The sequence below is a fragment of the Lygodium microphyllum genome, chromosome 20, assembly GCF_053477565.2.
Source record: "Lygodium microphyllum isolate KBCC chromosome 20, Lygodium_microphyllum_v1.1.10, whole genome shotgun sequence".
NCBI lineage: Eukaryota > Viridiplantae > Streptophyta > Polypodiopsida > Schizaeales > Lygodiaceae > Lygodium > Lygodium microphyllum.
Window position 1 is genome coordinate 110,369,314 of NC_141154.1, and position 18,859 is coordinate 110,388,172.

The window sequence follows — 18,859 nt, forward strand, 5'->3', positions numbered from 1 at the left end:
GTTAATTAATATATTTAATATTAATAACTAATGCACATTGTAATAATAGATATGAATTTGTAACTATTTGAGAGAGAGAGAGAGAGAGAGAGTTAGTTAGTTAGTTGTATGAGAGTGTGAGGGAAGAAGGAAGATAACATCTTATTTCACCCTCTATATACATAGATATATGATGTGTGTGTGTGTGTGTCGCATATCAGCAGAGAGAAAGAGAGAGCGGTAGAGAGAGCCCTCACAATGAGGCCGGTGTGCTGCCACATGGCAGGCCTCAAAACCTTTCAATAATAAGTAAGAGAGATGAAAGGTTAAAGATTAAAGATGAGCGATAGAGAAGATAAAGAACAAGAGATGAACTCGGAAAGCTTTACGTATAAAAAATAAAAGCCGGGTGCTTATTATTCGTACGGCATGTAAAACAAAAGTGGCGCTTGACCAAGGATTATATCGTTTTGACATCTTTCGGACAAAGGTGAATTGTTATAACTTTCAGAGAAATAGCGTTTATCTTTCAGACATTGCCAATGCTATGGGTATGATTTGGAGACCACTTGGCAATATTGGCCCTGGCGCACACGGGAAATCCTGTCGTATCTATACAGGAGACCGATTGACTCGTGACTCGTGACTGCAGGGCCGGCGGTGTCCGAAACTACCTCCCTCGACCTGATGTGCAGTGTTCACGCACCGCGTCTCTCTCTCTCTCTCTCTCTCTCTCTCAAACAACCCACCCTGCGGCCGGTCCTTCCCTAGCCTTTCCCGGAAAGTCCGCGTTCCAATAGATCTCTTCTATATATTTTGCGAAAGCCAGTTGCAGTTGCAATTCATAGTCGACGCACGTGCAGGTAGCCTTCTTCTTCTTCGTCTTCTTCTTTTTCTTCTTCCCTCTTCTTTAGCTTTTCCCTTTCGACTGCAGCTGCTTCGTACTCTTTGCCGCAGCCGATATGGAAGTATTCATAATATAAGATAGAGTAGATTAGGAACATCAAGAGGATTGAATAGAGTACTGTGGATTTCATCCTGATTGTTCTGGTCATAGTCGATAAGATTAGAGGGGTATCAGCGATCCACAAAGAGAGAGAGATCGGGAGGAGAGAGGGTCATATATTAAGCCGATTCCGCTCTCGATCACATCAGGTGATGGTGGCAGCTGCAACAGCGACGGTGTGGGTGTTCGGGTATGCGTCTCTTCTATGGAAGGCGGGGTTCGAATATTCGGAGAGGCGGTTGGGCTACATCAAGGGGTACAGGCGGGCGTTGCACATGGCGTGCTTCGAGCACAGGGGCACGTGGCAGCATCCGGCGAGGGTGGCGACCTTAGAGGAGGAGGAAGGGGCCGTGTGCTGGGGCTACGCCTACGCGGTAAAGGACCCCGAAGCGACCCTGGCCTACCTTCGGGAGAGAGAGAATGAATACGATGACACTGCGTCCCTCCCTTTCTTCCGGCACGCATGTACTTCAAAGATATACTCGTCACCTGCAGCTTCGTCTGATCTTGACCAGCAGCGTCTTCAAGTCTTGGTCTTCAAGTCTACCGTTGACTCTTCTGTGAACAATTACTACCTTGGCCCTGCGCCTGCTTACGACATGGCCCTGCAGATAGCGCGCGCTTGCGGTCCCTGCGGCACGAACTCCGAGTACCTCTTCCGCCTCGAGGCCGCCCTTCGCAGCATCGGCCACCCGGACACGACTATGGCAGCCACTGCCACTGTTTATAACACTACAAGAGACGTTGGTAGCATGGCCAAAATGCTCACTGTCAGTCCCAGCTTCCCGGTCGACCGTCGACGCATCGCTATTACCAAACCCCTAATTCTTCCCGCAATCCCTAATTAGACAATATCCTTTATTTCCTTCGACTCCAAATCAAAGCTCTCCAACTGGCACGGCTCAATATTCCATGGCTATGCATGATTCCACATTCTCATCGAGACTTACGATTTTGGTTTTACCACGGTCTAACATTGGTACACATTGGCCGCCCAACAAAGTAACTTTTTTGTTACCACATTGGTCCAATAAAAAATTAACGTTGTCTCACAATATTGCAAATGGAAGCAATATGATTATTACTTGTATGAAAGAAATTCACACCCCTTTGGATACTACACGTACTGTTGGCAATGGTAAATCTCAAAATGAAACCGGTTGCCACATGTACTAAATGGGGGTGATGTTCTAGTTGTTGTTAAGTAGGCAGACCATTTGCATCCTTGCCTCTTTTTTCTTCTAGCCTCATAGCTTGTGTGTGTGTGTGTGTGTGTGTGTGAATTTAAGGTTAACTAGTTAAAATGTTCGATTAAGAGCTTGAAGGAAAGGAGAAATATAATTAAGAGGAAATCATTAACAGAAGTCATAATGACAATTAGTGAGGACAAAGAACGGGTCATGAAAGAGTTAGGAAATCTTTTAAACTGTAATCAGTGTGATTATACTACAATATTCTCAAAATTATTTGAAAGTCAAATCTAAATCATAGTTTCAATAGGCTAGAGCCTAAAATAACTCCAACAACTATTCTTGGATTTTTGGGCATTCTTTGTATTTGCTAGCTAGTTCTAGCTTTCTAGCCATATCATTGCAAGGATAAAGGAAGGGGCCGGCGGGGGGTGCGAGAAGGGAAGGAGGGGCTCAAAAATATGTTGGCCATTTCGATATGATGCATGCTAAAAAATGTCCACTAAGCAACATTTTAAAGCATCCATTTAAGCAATATCTTTAAAGTATCATTTATGCAATGCTTTTCAAGACAGTTTACAATGTCAACAAATTGAATGACCATATGTCAACAACGCTCACTAAATTGCATAATTTAAGTGGTGTTTTTGATTACATATTCCTTGCAATCAAATGTTTTTTATAGTTTCACTTTCCTCTTAGTGCACTATCCCGTGTGTGTGTGTGTGTGTGTGTGTGTGTGTGTGTGTTCACCAACCAGTTGAGACCATTATGGAAAGCAAGCATCATTGCAAGGAGTGTGGTAGCTAGTGCCAAGTATTTCTTTATTTGGATTGATCATGCATCATGTGCATGATTGAGCCAGTCATTTGTTTTAATTGGTATTACTCTTGACGTGAAAGTTTCATCTAGGTTTTGATTTAAATATTTAATAGTTATGTTCACACTAGTCTTGCATGAGAAAAGCCAATTGAATTGTGGCTATTCAAACTCTCGACATAAAATTCAATTTATACTCAACAATAACCATCAATAAGAAATAACTTTAGGAAAACATGATCAACACAAGATAGTAGTTGAAGAAATATAGAAGGGGCCAAAATAAGCATGAGATAGTATATTTTTAAATTCACCTTGAAATCAATTTTTTGCTTCACCAACCTGCAAAGACCATTAATATGGAAAGCAAGCATCATTGCAACAACTGTGGTAGCTAGTGCCAAGTATTTCTTTATTTAGAATTCTCATGTATCATGCACATGATTGAGCCACACATTTGTTTTAATTGGTATTACTATTGACTTGAAAATTTCATCTAGGTTTTGATTTAAATATTTAATAGCTATGTTAACACTAGTCTTGTATGAGACACAAGGAACTTTCAATCGATCCCCATATAGGAAAAAAAGAGAATTCCCCATGGAATTCCCTAGTTGAAAATAGATATAAGTGGGAAAAGTAAAAACTAGGGAAAATGGGACATTTCCTAGTGAGAATAAGTAGGGAATCACATAAGACCTTTCCTATGTAGGAAATAGGAAATATTTCCTACATAGGAAAATACAAAATTTTCTATGTAGGGAATAATTCCTATATAGGAAATATTTCATATATAGGAAAAAATTTCTAGAGGTGATTCCCTAGGTACTCTCACTAAGAAATCTCTCATTTTTTCCATTTTTTACATTCCATACTTATATGTACTTTCAACTAGGGAATTCCATGGAAATTCTATTTTTTCCTTATCACTTTATCTACTTTTCCCTTCCTCTTAGACATGCTAATATCAAACAAGAAATTGCACAATAAATTTGTAACTAGAAAATTATATAGAGAATGTCATCATTTCTAAGTAAGGATCAATAACATACATCTAATGATCAAAATAGATTAAACAAATTAAGACATCAACATCTACTTCTAACAACCAAAAGAAAAATGAAAATAATTTTAAAGAAGCATAGAACTAAAAACTAATTAAGCAACATGTGTGTCTTGATTGTTTTATCCCTTAAATCTCCAATAGGTTGCAAAGTAATAAATGTTTGTCTACCCTCTTCTCTAAATTTCAACATGGGTGGCCGATAGATATCATCATATGATGGTATGCGTATCACTCCTATTGATACTCAAGTGATCAAATATCATTAGTTAGTATAACCATTTCAAAAAATGACTCATTATCAACATAAGAAAGCTGATAATACCTGATTCTTGGCTTGAAGAAGTGTTAAGGCAAGCAATCTCAATGTCTTCCTTTCTTGCATTGTCTCTTGTGTTATCTTTAGTAACTTGTTTACCTATATATACATAGAGTTAACCAAAGCTCACGATAATACAAGGTTATGAAAAATTTCAATAACACAAAAGAAAGTAATTAGATATTTTGTATCAATTTGGGTCACCAAATTTGTACAAGTTTTTTATCCTTAAAGTTGGTACCTGCATCTTGACTTGAAGAAACATTATTGCAAGTAACCTCCTGATCTCCCTTTCTTACATTACCTCTTTTCCCACCTTTTGTTGTTCTTTAATCTATATTTATATATATACACACAATTACTCAAAGTTTAAAAATATGAATAACTATGAACATTTTAAATTAGACAAAGAGACTAATTAAAGCTAGTTAATCTCAAAATGAATCACCTAATAAAGCAAGATGTAAAATATGTACAAATTTTAATTTTCAAAGTTTAGTAGAAATAAAGACATATACCTGTATCATGATTTGAAGAGACATTAGGGCCAATGACCTCCTTAGCTTTCATTGTTCCATTATCTCTTGTACCATCATTTGTGATTTTGTTACCTTTATGTACACATAATAAACCAAAGTTTAGAAACATAAGAGACATTTGTAAAACATCAAAACATGCATTTGTTAAACATCAAAATATCAAAACATGCATACCTTTTTTGCCTTGTTCTTTACACCATCTGATAGTAAATTGAGCAGGTGGAAACAAGGAATTCATTGTTCATACTTTTATGGGCTCACCAACTTCTCCTTCTGGTTTGAAGCATCTTATAGACTTCCTGTTGAACAGTGCGCGAGGGAGACGAGGAACGGAGGAAGAGAGAGGAGAAGAGAGACAATAAATGTCTAATCAATGAATATTTATTTACTAATTATACCTAGTAAAATCATGAGTTCCAAGTTAACTTGATAGAATATCTATAATTCCCTAGTTAGAGGATAGTACTTGCTAGTTATGACTAGTAAAAAGTAAAATTTTCTAATTAGGTTGATATTATTACTAGTTATACAATAACTTGCTAGATAATGTTGCTAGATATATAGGCTTCAATTTTCTAGATACTATCTAGGAAAAGGATGTTACTAGTTAGAAGAGACTAGTGATGGCAAAATTATCTAGTTATAACTAGAAAAATCCTACATTCTTCCTAGTTTGGTTAGTAATCTTCCTAGTTATAATGTAAACTTTCTATATAGTAAGTGGTTTAGAGTTTCTTGTGACCTTTGTCCTTACCTTCTCGAAACCATCATTATCAACTTGAATTGAGAAATAGAGAATTGTGATAAACATCATCTTTATCTTATCCTCATTGTACCTTTAGTTCCCTATTACATAAAAGTAGGGAATCACATCCTTATAATTCCTTATGTAGGGATTTTCAAAGGAATGTGGGGAATGCTCTATATTCCCTATTATAAGATGTAGGGAACGTAGTGACTTTCAAAGGAATGTAGGGAATGCTCTATATATCCCTATTATAAGATGTAGGGAATGCAATTTCCTAGGTATAGATGGGGAATAAGTACTTGTTTACATAGGAAATATTGGAGAATTTCCTATATTTCACCAAATTGCCTATGTGGGGAACGATTGAAAGTTCCTTGTGAGAGAAGCCAATTTAATTGTGGCTATTCAAACTCTCTACAAAAAATTCAATTTATACTCAACAATAACCATCAATAAGAAATAACTTTAGGAAAACATGATCAACACAAGATAGTAGTTGAAGAAATATAGAAGGGGCCAAAATAAGCATGAGATAGTATATTTTTAAATTCACCTTTGAAATCAATTTTGTGCTTCACCAACCAGCAGAGACCATTATGGAAAGCAAGCATCATTGCAACGAGTGTGGTAGCTAGTGCCAAGTATTTCTTTATTTAGATTGATCATGCATCATGTGCATGGTTGAGCCATACATTTGTTTTAATTGGTATTACTCTTTACTTGAAAGTTTCATCTAGGTTTTGATTTAAATATTTAATAGCTATGTTAGCACTAGACTTGTATGAGAAAAGCCAATTTAATTGTGGCTATTCATACTCTATACAAAAAATTCAATTTATACTCAACAATAACCATCAATAAGAAATAACTTTAAGAAAACATAATCAACACAATATAGAAGAGGCCAAAATAGTATATTTTTAAATTCACCTTTGAAATCAATTTTGCGAAAAATCAAAAGTCTTTAGTGCTTATAAACTACAACATATGAGGTGTATATCAATGAAAAATAGAACAATAAGAGAATATGTTTAAAAATGTCGGGTTTAATCATTTCCAGTTTAATCATCCTAGAAGTCACTAGCAATGATTTAAAACACTTATTAACCATCTTTGAACCTCATTGCTGGTCAGAAGGCTCAAAACTCATAGCTTCTTGCCCAAAAGGGTGACTCTCAAATCGACATTCAACCAAACATCAACATAAGCATTTCACCAAGCTTGGATACTGGTGTTCTTAAACACTACTAATCAATCTATTAATTATCGCTTTGCTGGTTAATCTCAATAAATTGAAAGTTTTAATATCTTAAGCTTATTCATTGAGTGCTTAACTATCATCATCTTTCTTGACTATTGTAAGGCTATGTGTCATATATAAACACATAGACCATTTTCAACTCTTCATCAAATTGTTCTAAATTAATTTCAACCTACTATCTATGCCTCGTAAAGAATGCATATAGCGACGCCAATAGCGACGCAACCAATAAATTTGTGACGCATATAGCGACGCGAGCAATAAATTTGTGACGCCAATAGCGACGGTAACAGGGATAAATTTTTTTTTTGTGGCAGGGCAGAATAGTTTCACTACTGTATACAAAGCGCTTGCAAACAAAAAGAATGTATACTGAAATCATAAAACTGATACATGAAATAAATACATGATCGCATAAAAAGCGATTGGTACAATCATGACAGGATATCACTAATACATAGAAAATGTCTACATAGATCAGGCGACTAAAAAATAAAGGTGTGTGAGCTCCAAGGATCCAAGGGCGAGCTACAAATCCTCGTCCCTCAAAAGCTCATCTCGCCACAAAGGAGCATCGTACGGATTTTGCAGAAAAAGAAACAACACATCAATCCACCATACAATAATACATTCAAATATCTCATGGTAACTACGGACAAGAAAGATAAGTGACTTATAGGGCCGTCGCGTCTGTACAATCGGTCAATCAATGCATTGAGACCGTGCCTCTCTGCATATCGAGTCTCAAGGCCTTGCGGATCACGATTTGTAATGGAGTGCTGCAAAGAAAACAAAATGCTAGCTGTTAGAAACATGATTTTCAATACAAAGAATATTTCAAAAAAACAAACAAGCAAAACAAAAGAGAAACTTACAAAGTCCTCCAAATATGTCATCTGGATGCCACTCCCAAGATGATGGACCACTCCGGCCTCGAGTCGTGTCCTCGCCGCCTCGTGTTGCTGATTCCAATGTCCTGGAGAATCTGTAGCCTCCTCCCTCAGTCGGCGCTAGTCGTCTGCATCTAACCACTCGCACTTTGCAGCCCCACTCTTGATTGCCTTGCATGCATCGGATCGTCTATGTGACATGTATGAACGCATGCAATCCATCATCCAGCCCGTAGAGAATCTATCTACTGGCGGCTGGCACCGGAAACTCCTCGTGCAAGGATGCTACTATGTAGTCCTTGCTCCCCTCCGGTATGTTCTTCCAATGATCCAAGACGTTGTGCCGAAAAACTTGTTGGCACAACTTTCGCATGCGAGCCATCACCCTCCTCCCCTCATCATTTATGATGGTGGCTCCTGACCTACTATCGACCAAATATCCATAACCCCTAGGAGTTTGTCTAAGATGGGTTCTCTCCCATCTTCGTCCACGCTCCTGAGCATATCCAGGAGACCCCTCTACATCCGGTGTACCAATGGGGGTAACCTCTCTCGGAGTGGCACCCAAACGGGTGGCACCAAAAGGGGTGCCACCTGCTGATGGCTGCGCAAAAGTCGGAGTAACTGGAGTAGAGGTCCCCACAGGTGTGATAAATCCTGGAGGTGACACAACTCCAGCTGAACGACGAGACAGAAATACCATATCCATGTCTCCACAGCAATATCCCCCTGATCCCGATGCAGTCCCTCCCTCTGGCCTAAGTCGTGAGCGTCGAGATTCTCTGCTCGAAGCTAAAGCATCCGATCGCGCTGAAGCAGATCTAGCAGAGCACCCTGACGAAGAACGAGACAACTCCTGGTCTGCCATCTCTCTGAATCTCCCGAGCTGTCTGGAGACATGCGTGCGAAGATGTCTTGCAACTCCTCATCGCTCATCCCTCGACTCATCCTGAAAATGTCACCTACATAGATAAAAAATGGTGTTAGAAACATAAATTTAAATTATACAAAGCATAGTAATATAAATCATTTTTAGAAAAAACCCTCTTAAAATGCATATCTTATGTACCTTTATAAGAGATCTAAACAACGAATTGAGTAAGTGGATGCTCCAAGTATGAAGTATCCTATGGTCCCATGTTAATCTCCTGACACAACTCCGCATACACTGGAAGGTCGATAGACATGTCACCACAAAAGAATGAGTCCGTCTCGTTCTCAAAAAATTCTTGGACTCATGTATTTCCGTCATTGTTAGCCGATGTGGGCTCCAAGCTTTCGATATCCTCCACCCCTTGTAATATCGACCCCTCTATTTGCATATTATCTTCATCTATGCTTGGAACATCTCTTTGATCATATACTCTCGCACTTCGAGGAGTTGAAGGTATTACATGCCACCATCGAGGTTGTTGGGGGTTTGGATAGAAGATTACCTGTTCACAAACACGTACAAAGCGAGTTCAAACCATTGTGACATAAACTATGTCGTATTACAATTAGCAAGCAAATGACTCCATACACCTGTTCATGATGGGTCGGCAACACAAAGGTGTCGCGCAAATCCGTCCATTTTTTTTCGGAATCTATTTCGAGAAATCCCGATGGACCTCATCGAATTGTTGCTCCAGCTCCTCCAAGTACCACTTTGAACCACTACACATCGAATAGTATCATGGAGAAGCTACGGTAATCCACCGTAATAATACTTTGCAAGTTCCCAAAATACTCCATCTCATCCACAACCGTGTTCGGATCCGTTGCTCGTCGTCGGCTCTCTTGCTCGAACCTTGCCATGACACCACAGTCCATTGTGGAGCGCATTTTGTCAATACGCTCCACGCGAAAATGCCGTCCGTGCGACCACGCTGCACTATATATTTTGTACTATACATTGAAACACTCAAATTAGATGTCACATATAAAATTTAGATATGACAGATTCTAAACCCCTCATCACCTTTGGACTACATCCCCTCAAGAATTCCCACTCCTCCATTGAGACCTCTGTCCCTTCGCTGGATGCTACGGTCAAGGCTCCATGCAACCATCGTGTTGACATAAACCGCGGCATCTCCTCTATGCCTTCAGGATATCGAATCGGTTAATGACGCATACTATGTCGGAATTCAGCTCGCACTTCTTCTCGATCTTGCCTTGCAATCTGGTACTTCACGAGCCACGTCTCCATGGAGGCATGGTGCAACATACAAAAGCGATTCACCTTCTCTTCTATTGAGGCATCCATTCTTTTTTCTACCCCATTTCCAACTACCACATCTCCAGTCAGTCTATCATTGTCCTTTAGCGTCCATAGCACTTCATTGTCTGGTTCCACCATTGGTAGCCATTGTGAGATATGCACTAACGCCTCTGACACCAACCAACCTTCGACCATGCTACCTTCTGGTCGAGCTCGTTGTCGCACAAAGCCTTTCAGGGTTTTCATGAAGCGCTCCAAGAAGAACATCCATTGCGTATGGACAGGTCTAGCAATCTCCACTTCGTCCACAAGATGCACAAGAAGGTGGACTTGTATCATGAGCATGCTAGTGGGCAGGTATTTCTCAAAGAGACAGACCGTCTCCACTGCTCCCTGCCTTGCAGATTCAATAGAGGACATCTTAATCTCTTTCTGTGAGATCCATTGCACCAAAGTCGACAACTTGTAAATGGACACGCGAATTTTTGGAGTAAGGCATATTGCGATCGTGATCGGTAGGACAAACTGCCACAAATGAGAAAGCATTATGAATAATGGCCACTTTTCAAATTGCAAAATGCCCACGCTAATTACAATCCATCTATAGCACAAACTTGACATATCTTATGCCAATCATGGGATTTTAGCCCCGACAATTGGTCATCCTTAAAAAATGCGAACCTGAGAGAACGCATCATACCCGTCGGAGTGCGGATAGACTTGATTACTTGCTTCACAATGCGCTCTTCTTTAGTGGACAAAACCCAAGGAGCGCGAGGAAGCTGCATGTGACCATCAACACTCCACTGCGGCCAAAGCGCCTCCATCTTACCTACCTCCTTAAAATCCATTGGTGCCCCAATAGTCTCTCTTTCCTATGATGTGGTCCCATAGCAAGCTGCCCACATTCTTGAAAATATGCATGGGATCCAACAAGTGGTTGACCTGTAAGTGGGTCCAATATGGCAACTCATAGAAAATTGAGAACGGTCGCATTCCATTTGGATGTGATTCCGGGTTTACCATTTTCAGCTCGTATCAACTTGCGGTGTTCATACATGTTGGAGGTCGTCCAAGGAAACCTTCCCTGAGTTCATGATCCTCCGGCAAGAAAGCGGTATGTCCTTGATATAGCATCTTCTTCATGGTTCGTGACCTTTGGGAGTCTAACTGTGGCCCACACAATGGACATGCATGATAACCTGAGGTAACCAGACCTGTAAGGCGAGCCATGACCTAGTATATACTTGATTGAATGAGATAAAATATAGATATTACCAGCGAGAACGGAGGTCTCCTCACCTGAGCACTCTCCCAATCCCAGAAAGTCATGCATCGTCCACATGAGAATGGCTCGAATGTTGACTGACCGCCGACCATCGCGCCTGCTCATATCTTGCACATTGAGTCCCTTCTCCCACAAAATCTTAAGCTCATCAACTAATGGACGAAGATACACGTCCATATTTTTTACTTTGTAGCAGCTTGGGATGAGCAAGCTAAGGATGAGATGTCCTTTCTTCGTAGAAAGCCATGGAGGGATGTTGTAGTTGATAGGCACTATAGGCCATACACTGTAAGAAGTTGAGCGCAGACCGAATGGATTCACACCATCCATTGTGAGACTGAGCTGAAGATTCCTTGGCTCTCGTGCAAGGCCTGGGAAGGTAGAGTCAATGCGGCTCCATGCGCGAGAATTTGGTAATATTCATTGAACTCCATCCGTGGACCTATTCTACACATGCCACGTTGTCAAGCTTGCCATGCCAAACGTACGAAACATGTGGTTTATGCAGGGGATGAGCGGAAAGTGTCTGAGAACTTTTTGAGGGATGGTTTGCCCTTGCAAGTCCTGTCGATACCTGTGAGCACCACACTTTGGACATGTCTCCATAGTCTTGTATTCATCTCGAAACAGTATGCAATCGTTGATACATGCATGGATGTTATTGTAGTCCATGCCAAGCTTCCGTAAAACATGTCGTGCATCATCACGAGACTCAGACATGGTATTTGCAGGTGATAATATATGATATTTTAATAACCTAAAAAAATTTATAAAACACCTTGAAAAAGCACAAATGTTTGTAATAATAGTGTCAAAAAATAATAATCAATGAAGCCTATGTGCAAGGTACCTGAATAACTCGGTCACACTCGTATCGCTCCACCCGTATTTTGCTTGCACACTTAAGAGTGCAAGCAATGTCTTCAACCGAGATACTCGGCACCCATCATATAATGGTATGGATGCTTCCTCTCTAAGCGGATCAGATGTCTTGACATCCATGGGAATCAATGCATCGATCATTGCCTCCATCTCAGGCTCCAAGATTGTAGGTAGGTCTGGAAGGTTGTCTGTCTCCTCTGGCATTGATGGTATAGATTGGCCTTGCGAGTGGTGGATTGGCTCCTGCAATCCATCCATCGCACGTCCACGAACTCTTCTAATTGGCTGCAAAGGGTGCACTCCCCCTTGGGATGAGACATCACCCCCCTGGATAGAAAATTTGCCAACAAGACCCAATCTTATTGTGTATGGTTTTCAATTAGCTTGCGAGTACAATGTATGATTAATATTAACTTCAAATTACCGTTTGCTGAAAATCTGCAATCGCCTGATCAATGATCTCAGATTGAAACTTGCCAATTCATTGTACGTGTTCTATAGACAATCGGCGTTTTCGTCTAATTGCCAACTTGCATTGAGAGCAAGGACATGGGACATGCTGATTAAGATACGCCTCACGATCTTGAACAATAAGACCTTCGTTTTCCATCTTATCTACATTAAGCAAACGAGGCTCAAATGGATAGCTTTATGGAGATGTATATCAAGTTGCAAGTTGACCATAAGCTCTTACTTGAGAGGTTTTAGCCTCTGCAAGAGCTTGAGAAGCAAATTTTGTAAAACATTGAGGTTGATATTGATGCATCCATGATGTTGAAATCTAAACTTCAAGATATAAGAAATGCTTTACTGATTAATGTAAAGAATGCATTGTACATAGTAGTTGAGAGATTTATTGATGTTATATCTTGGCCATATACCATGCTCAAGGATTTGTTTGTCCCGGTAGATAATTATTCGTTATTGTAAAAAAAAAACATTAGTTTATAAGGTTCATGAGTCGAAGACTAAATGTTTGGACTTGACTAAAAGATTGGATAATGGCTTAGATGCTAAAAGGAAAAGTGATGAATATGTTACTTCATCATTGCAACAAAAAGATTGGTGATAAGGATGCTATGATTAATGAAGTTCTTCACAAGGTGAATATAGAGTTGAAGGGGATGGAACACGATTCTTCTTTGGGCAATGGTGATAAGTCAATTATTGAGGTGTCTTCTTGTACAACCATTAGACCTTATATACCTAGCTACGGTGTCTAGGTTATGTACTTTGAGTATCTTAGAGGGGCTCTACTAGGATTACTTATACAATTGCACTAGAGGGCTTTGAGTATAAGTAATCCATTTATGAGCATCATTGAGGATCTCTTAGTCTAATAATAAATCAGTCTCAACAAAAAGCATCTTAGAAATTTGGTTTTTTTGTCCTAGGATCGCGTATTAAAATTAATGCCATCTATGAAATTTATCAACTATAGTAATAAAATTTGTTTCAATCAATTCTACTCATAGTCATAAGATTTGAAGAAAATATCCTATGCTCAATTTAAGGGATTCTTCTTCTATAACAATACTTTTGGGTTCATTTTGATGAAGTACCGTAATGACCATTAGCTAGGGTATCATTTTCTTTTAGTCCTTCCGTTGACTAGTTGGCATGATTTCTAATTTGTTATGCCTATAAAGTTAATACAAAAACAATGAATTATGCATATCACAATTAGATCCCCTACTTGGACATTATGAATGATATGACTAATTTTAAGCCATCTTAAAGAGTCACCAATGTACGTGGCCCATGGCAAAGCACATTGCATATCATTATCGATAAGTCTATTATTGTGCATATTAAAATCTCCTAATTAGACTTTATAAAGTGTATGACTAATTCTTAGCCCTCTTAAGGAGTCGATGTAATGGTACCCATAAAAAAAGCAAAGTGGATACCATTACCATAATCATGGATATGCTATCGTTCCAATATATGTTATCTTTCTCTTTCTCTCCCTCTCTCTCCCTCTCCCTCTCTTTCTCTCGCATTTCCTCTCCCTCTTATAATATATCTTAATACTCTCCAAAAGCAAAAGGGAGAGGGAGAGAGAGAATGCACTCTCCCTCCCTCTCCCTCTCCCTCTCTTTCTCTTTCTCTCCCTCTCTCATTTCCTCCCTCTCCCTCTCCCTCTCCCTCTCCCTCTCCCTCTCCCTCTCTTTCTCTCTTTCTCTCTCATTTCCTCTCCTAAACAAGCAAAAAAGAAAGTGATTTAAACCTTTAATAAGCCAAAGGGAGAGGGAGAGAGAGAATGCACTCTCCCTCCCTCTCCCTCTCCCTCTCTTTCTCTTTCTCTCCCTCTCTCATTTCCTCCCCCTCCCTCTCCCTCTCCCTCTCTCTCCCTCTCTTTCTCTTTCTCTCCCTCTCTCATTTCCTCCCCCTCCCTCTCCCTCTCCCTCTCTTTCTCTTTCTCTCCCTCTCCCTCTCTTTCTCTCTCATTTCCTCTCCTAAACAAGCAAAAAAGAAAGTGATTTAAACATTAAACAAGCAAAAGGGAGAGGGAGAGAGAGAATGCACTCTTCCTCCCTCTCCCTCTCCCTCTCCCTCTCTTTCTCTTTCTCTCCCCCTCCCCCTCCCTCTCCCTCTCCCTCTCCCTCTCTTTCTCTTTCTCTCTTTCTCTCTCATTTCCTCTTCTAAACAAGCAAAAAAGAAAGTGATTTAAACCTTAAACAAGCAAAAGCGAGAGGGAGAGAGAGAATGCACTCTCTCTCCCTCTCCCTCTCTTTCTCCCTCATTTCCTCTCCTAAACAAGCAAAAGAGAAAGTGATTTAAACCTTAAACAAGCAAGAGAAAGAGAGAGGGAGACTCACCGATGAGATATGGCGAGTGTGGGGCGGCTCCTCTTTGCGATAAAGGCTCCTCCTCTCCTTTGCAAACAATGGCGGCGGCGGCGGTAGCGATGGTGGCGGCAGCAAGTCTTCTTCCTCTCCTTCTCTCACGACGGTTGCTCTTTCCCTCGCTCTCACTCTCAAAACACAAAACGTGCAAATGCGAAATAAAGCTGCACTCGGTTTCGGCCCGCTTTTTTCCCTATGGAGCGTCGCTATTTGCGTTGCTATTGGCATCGCTTTTGCGACGCAAATAGCGACGCCGCTACCCGCCGTCGCTAATCGCCATCACTACCAACTCAAATACTTGTAGTGCAAATTTGCAAGTTTGATGGGAGATACTTTCACCCATGGAAAGTATTAGTGAAACATAAAATGATGGGCAGGGGTTACTAGCTCTTCATCAAAGGGACCAAGGCCATTGACCCATTTAACCCTATAGCTGTAGAAGATTATGAAAGATCCCAAGTCATAATAATGTTGCACTTGGATGAATCCTTAATCCACCACATTGATCAACTTACAACTACAAAAGAGAAGTGGGATGAACTCGAGAAATTGTATGGTGCAAGAGGAAAGCACTCCAAAATCTCCCTCAAAATAGAGTTCTTTATCTTGGAATACAAGCAAGGAGAAGACTTGGGAAAGTTCATTTTCCATGTGAAGGGATTGATGGCCCAATTAGCTTCAGTCCAAGCTCTAGTTGTTGCTAAAGAAGATGCCATTGCCATACTTTTAAAAGTTGTAAGGAAAGTCTTTTAAACTCTTGTAATTACCCTAACAAATGTACCAAATCCTACACTTGAAGGTATCATTTAGTCTCGTCTAGATGAGGAGAGAAGAAATCAAAAGAAAGGTAGCACTAGCTCAGCATCTATCTCAACAACGCATGATCAACACTTAGTCTCTGTAACGTTTCTACTACATGTGCCTTTTGCAATAAAAATTGATATATTATAAGTAACTATTGAAAAAAATGTCCCAATAAGATGAAGTGCAACAAATGTAAGCAAGAAAGACATATCACTTGTAAATGTCCTAACTCCTGTGAAGTACCATAAAAATTGGAGGATAACTATGTCTCCAAAGCACTGATGACCACCTTTTTTAGTATCTATTGTATCATATTTCCATAAATATCCTTGTAGCCTACTTTATAAAGGCATTCCACTAATTCATTGATGGGGGGAACCATTTACGTACTATGTAGTCCAATGCCACCTTGGCATTGATTGAGGGGGGATGTTAGAAGTATAGCATGGGAACCCTTGTGTAAGCAAGGATGCATGAGAGAAGGTGAGGTGTAAATGGACTATATAAACAACCCAAAGGTCACTCTCAAGTAGTAGAGAGAGTGTACTAGTTGTACTTGGAGCAACTTAATATGCAAGATCTTGTTCTTGTACTTTGAGCTCTCTCATCCTTCTTGTGCACACTTGTATGCTGCAACTCTGATATTTCAACATATAGTGTGAGACAAATGGATTCAATAGTGAATCACATATTAGCATTGGCACCAAGTCCCTCTCTCCAATAGGACCCACTCTACAGAAGATTACAAGTGATTAAATGAGCAAATAGTGAATCACATATTGGATGGAAACATGCACCAACTCCCTCTCTCAAATAGGACCTAGTCCAGAGAAGATTGCAAATAATTGAATGATGAATGTTTGAGAAGGACAAAGAAGCTTTAAAAAATAAGCATAAAATAATTCCTAGAACTAAATAGGCCAACTAGCTTTATACAACCTAAAAAATAAATTCGGGCAAATAAAATATCAAGTATCCACACTCTTGGCCAAGAAAACTCGTTTCCAACAAAGAAATACAAAGGAAGAAATGCAGGCACAAACTTAATCATGAGTTGACTAATGTGCTAATAACTCCCCATCCACTCTATTTTCATTAATATACTACTCTCTTACTCCCCCCCCCCCCTCTCTCTCTTTCTCTATGTGTGTGTGTCTCTTTCTCTCTCTCCATCTTCCTCTCCTTCACACACTCTCTCTCTATTCTACTTAATCTCTTTCTCCCTACCCCTCTCTTTTCCTTTCTCTCACTTTCTCTCTTTCTTATTTTTTTCTATGGTATGCATGCAGGTACATGTGCTAGTATGCGCACTGGTATATGCACCAACATGCACACGAGCATGTAGTGATCAAAAGTGGCATTAAAATATTGATCTCAAAATGTGCCTAGCTAATTTCTTGAATCCACTGATTATATCATAGGATATCTTGAGGTCATGAAATTCTTTGAAAACAAAATGGAAAGTGACATCGATTTCATGAATCTGTTATAGCACTAATAAAAACCATATAAAAAATTTCTTATTGGATTGAAACTTTCATAAAAAATACTTTGATATGTGCAACATGCATTCCCATTAAGAGTTACATTCCAATTTGAAAAAACTGTTAACCTTTTCAATAGCTTTTATTTTTATTTCATTTCTATAGCTAAGGGTTTTTAAAACTAAATTTTCCACACTTTTGAGAATTCATTATTTCAAGACTAATGATGAGATAGGTACCTTTAACTCTACGGAACAAGATAAAAGAATCAACTTATGTAAAAGAGATACATGTATTTGTATTAAGTTATTACTCATCAAATAATAAACCCTCTTTATATATGAATTGGTGGAGATTAACACTAGTTGAAAAAAAAAAGTAGAAATCATCAAAACAGGCTAGGAAGTGAATATTTCCATGTCCAATTTGAGACTACTTTTGCAAAAAATTTATAAGTTTAAGTATTCCTACTCAAAACCATCTTTTTTAAAAAAAACCTAAATCTTTCATGAGAAATATCCACAAGAAAGTCATGAGTGGCATGCCTCTTGTGCTATAGCATAAATGAAAGAGTTTACAATATGTTCTTGTTAGTTAGAGTTAGTTTCTTGAGTTAAATTAATCAATGAAATTTCATGAAGGGAAAACTTGAGAGAAAAACATAGAAGGAAAATTTTCCTAAAACATAATAACTACTGATGGCCGAACGGAGAGGGTCAACCAAGTCATTGAAGATATTCTTATAAATGTAAATATACACAATAAAAATAGAGGAGAAAGAGAACTTCAAGACGAATGAATGCTAGTGATGAATGAAAGTGAGTATTAGATGCTTATAGATAGAGCAATAAAAGTAGTTGGAACACGATGACCACTATAGATGGATCATAAAACTACCATGTGAATCTAATCTATAAGATAGTGAACATAAACTTACAGTGCAAATACCATTCAACTCATTAAATAAAATATATTACTTATTTCTCTTCAATGGACCAAAATTGCTTCTTCCTATGTCTTCTATTGCTCTCAACCTTGACCAAATGACATTGAGCCTTAGGGAAATCAAACCCTATTTACTTTTCAAGGTTGTCACCATGGCCTCCCCACCAAGACCCTATTTGTTAGCAAGTGTATACAAGAAAAAGTATGCACAAAAATTGACTTCAACAAATTACTTACTAGTTTAGGGTGCCATAGGAGCCTTCCTAGATATCTTAATGTACACTATTAATGGAAATTCAATGATCATTGATCAATTCAATATCCAAATTATTCCCTAATGACTTCTTCGGGCTAATAGGCTAAGATCTTGTCATCTATTGTTTTTGTTGTATGAAGACCAATTTCTAACTTCAACTCTAGGAGGTTGTCTTCTTCTTGAGTACCATAAGAGCTTGAAACTTGTGGCTCCAACATTGCTCTTGCCTCCATCCAATATCGTGTGTTCCTCTTTATTCCTTGCTATCACTAAAATTTGGATTTGTGTTGCCAAATATTCATTATCCTATGGGACTCATTGGCATGACTTGTAA

General features: G+C 39.2%; 1 pseudogene across 1 annotated transcript; it reads left to right on the forward strand.

Annotated features, from left to right (window-relative positions):
• Nucleotides 1–468: 468 nt before the first annotated feature.
• LOC148019256 (gamma-glutamylcyclotransferase 2-1 pseudogene) lies at nucleotides 469–2,187 on the forward strand (annotated as a pseudogene). Its single transcript, XR_015695044.1, has 2 exons — nucleotides 469–842; nucleotides 1,135–2,187. The product of XR_015695044.1 is annotated as a gamma-glutamylcyclotransferase 2-1 pseudogene (transcript).
• Nucleotides 2,188–18,859: the final 16,672 nt, after the last annotated feature.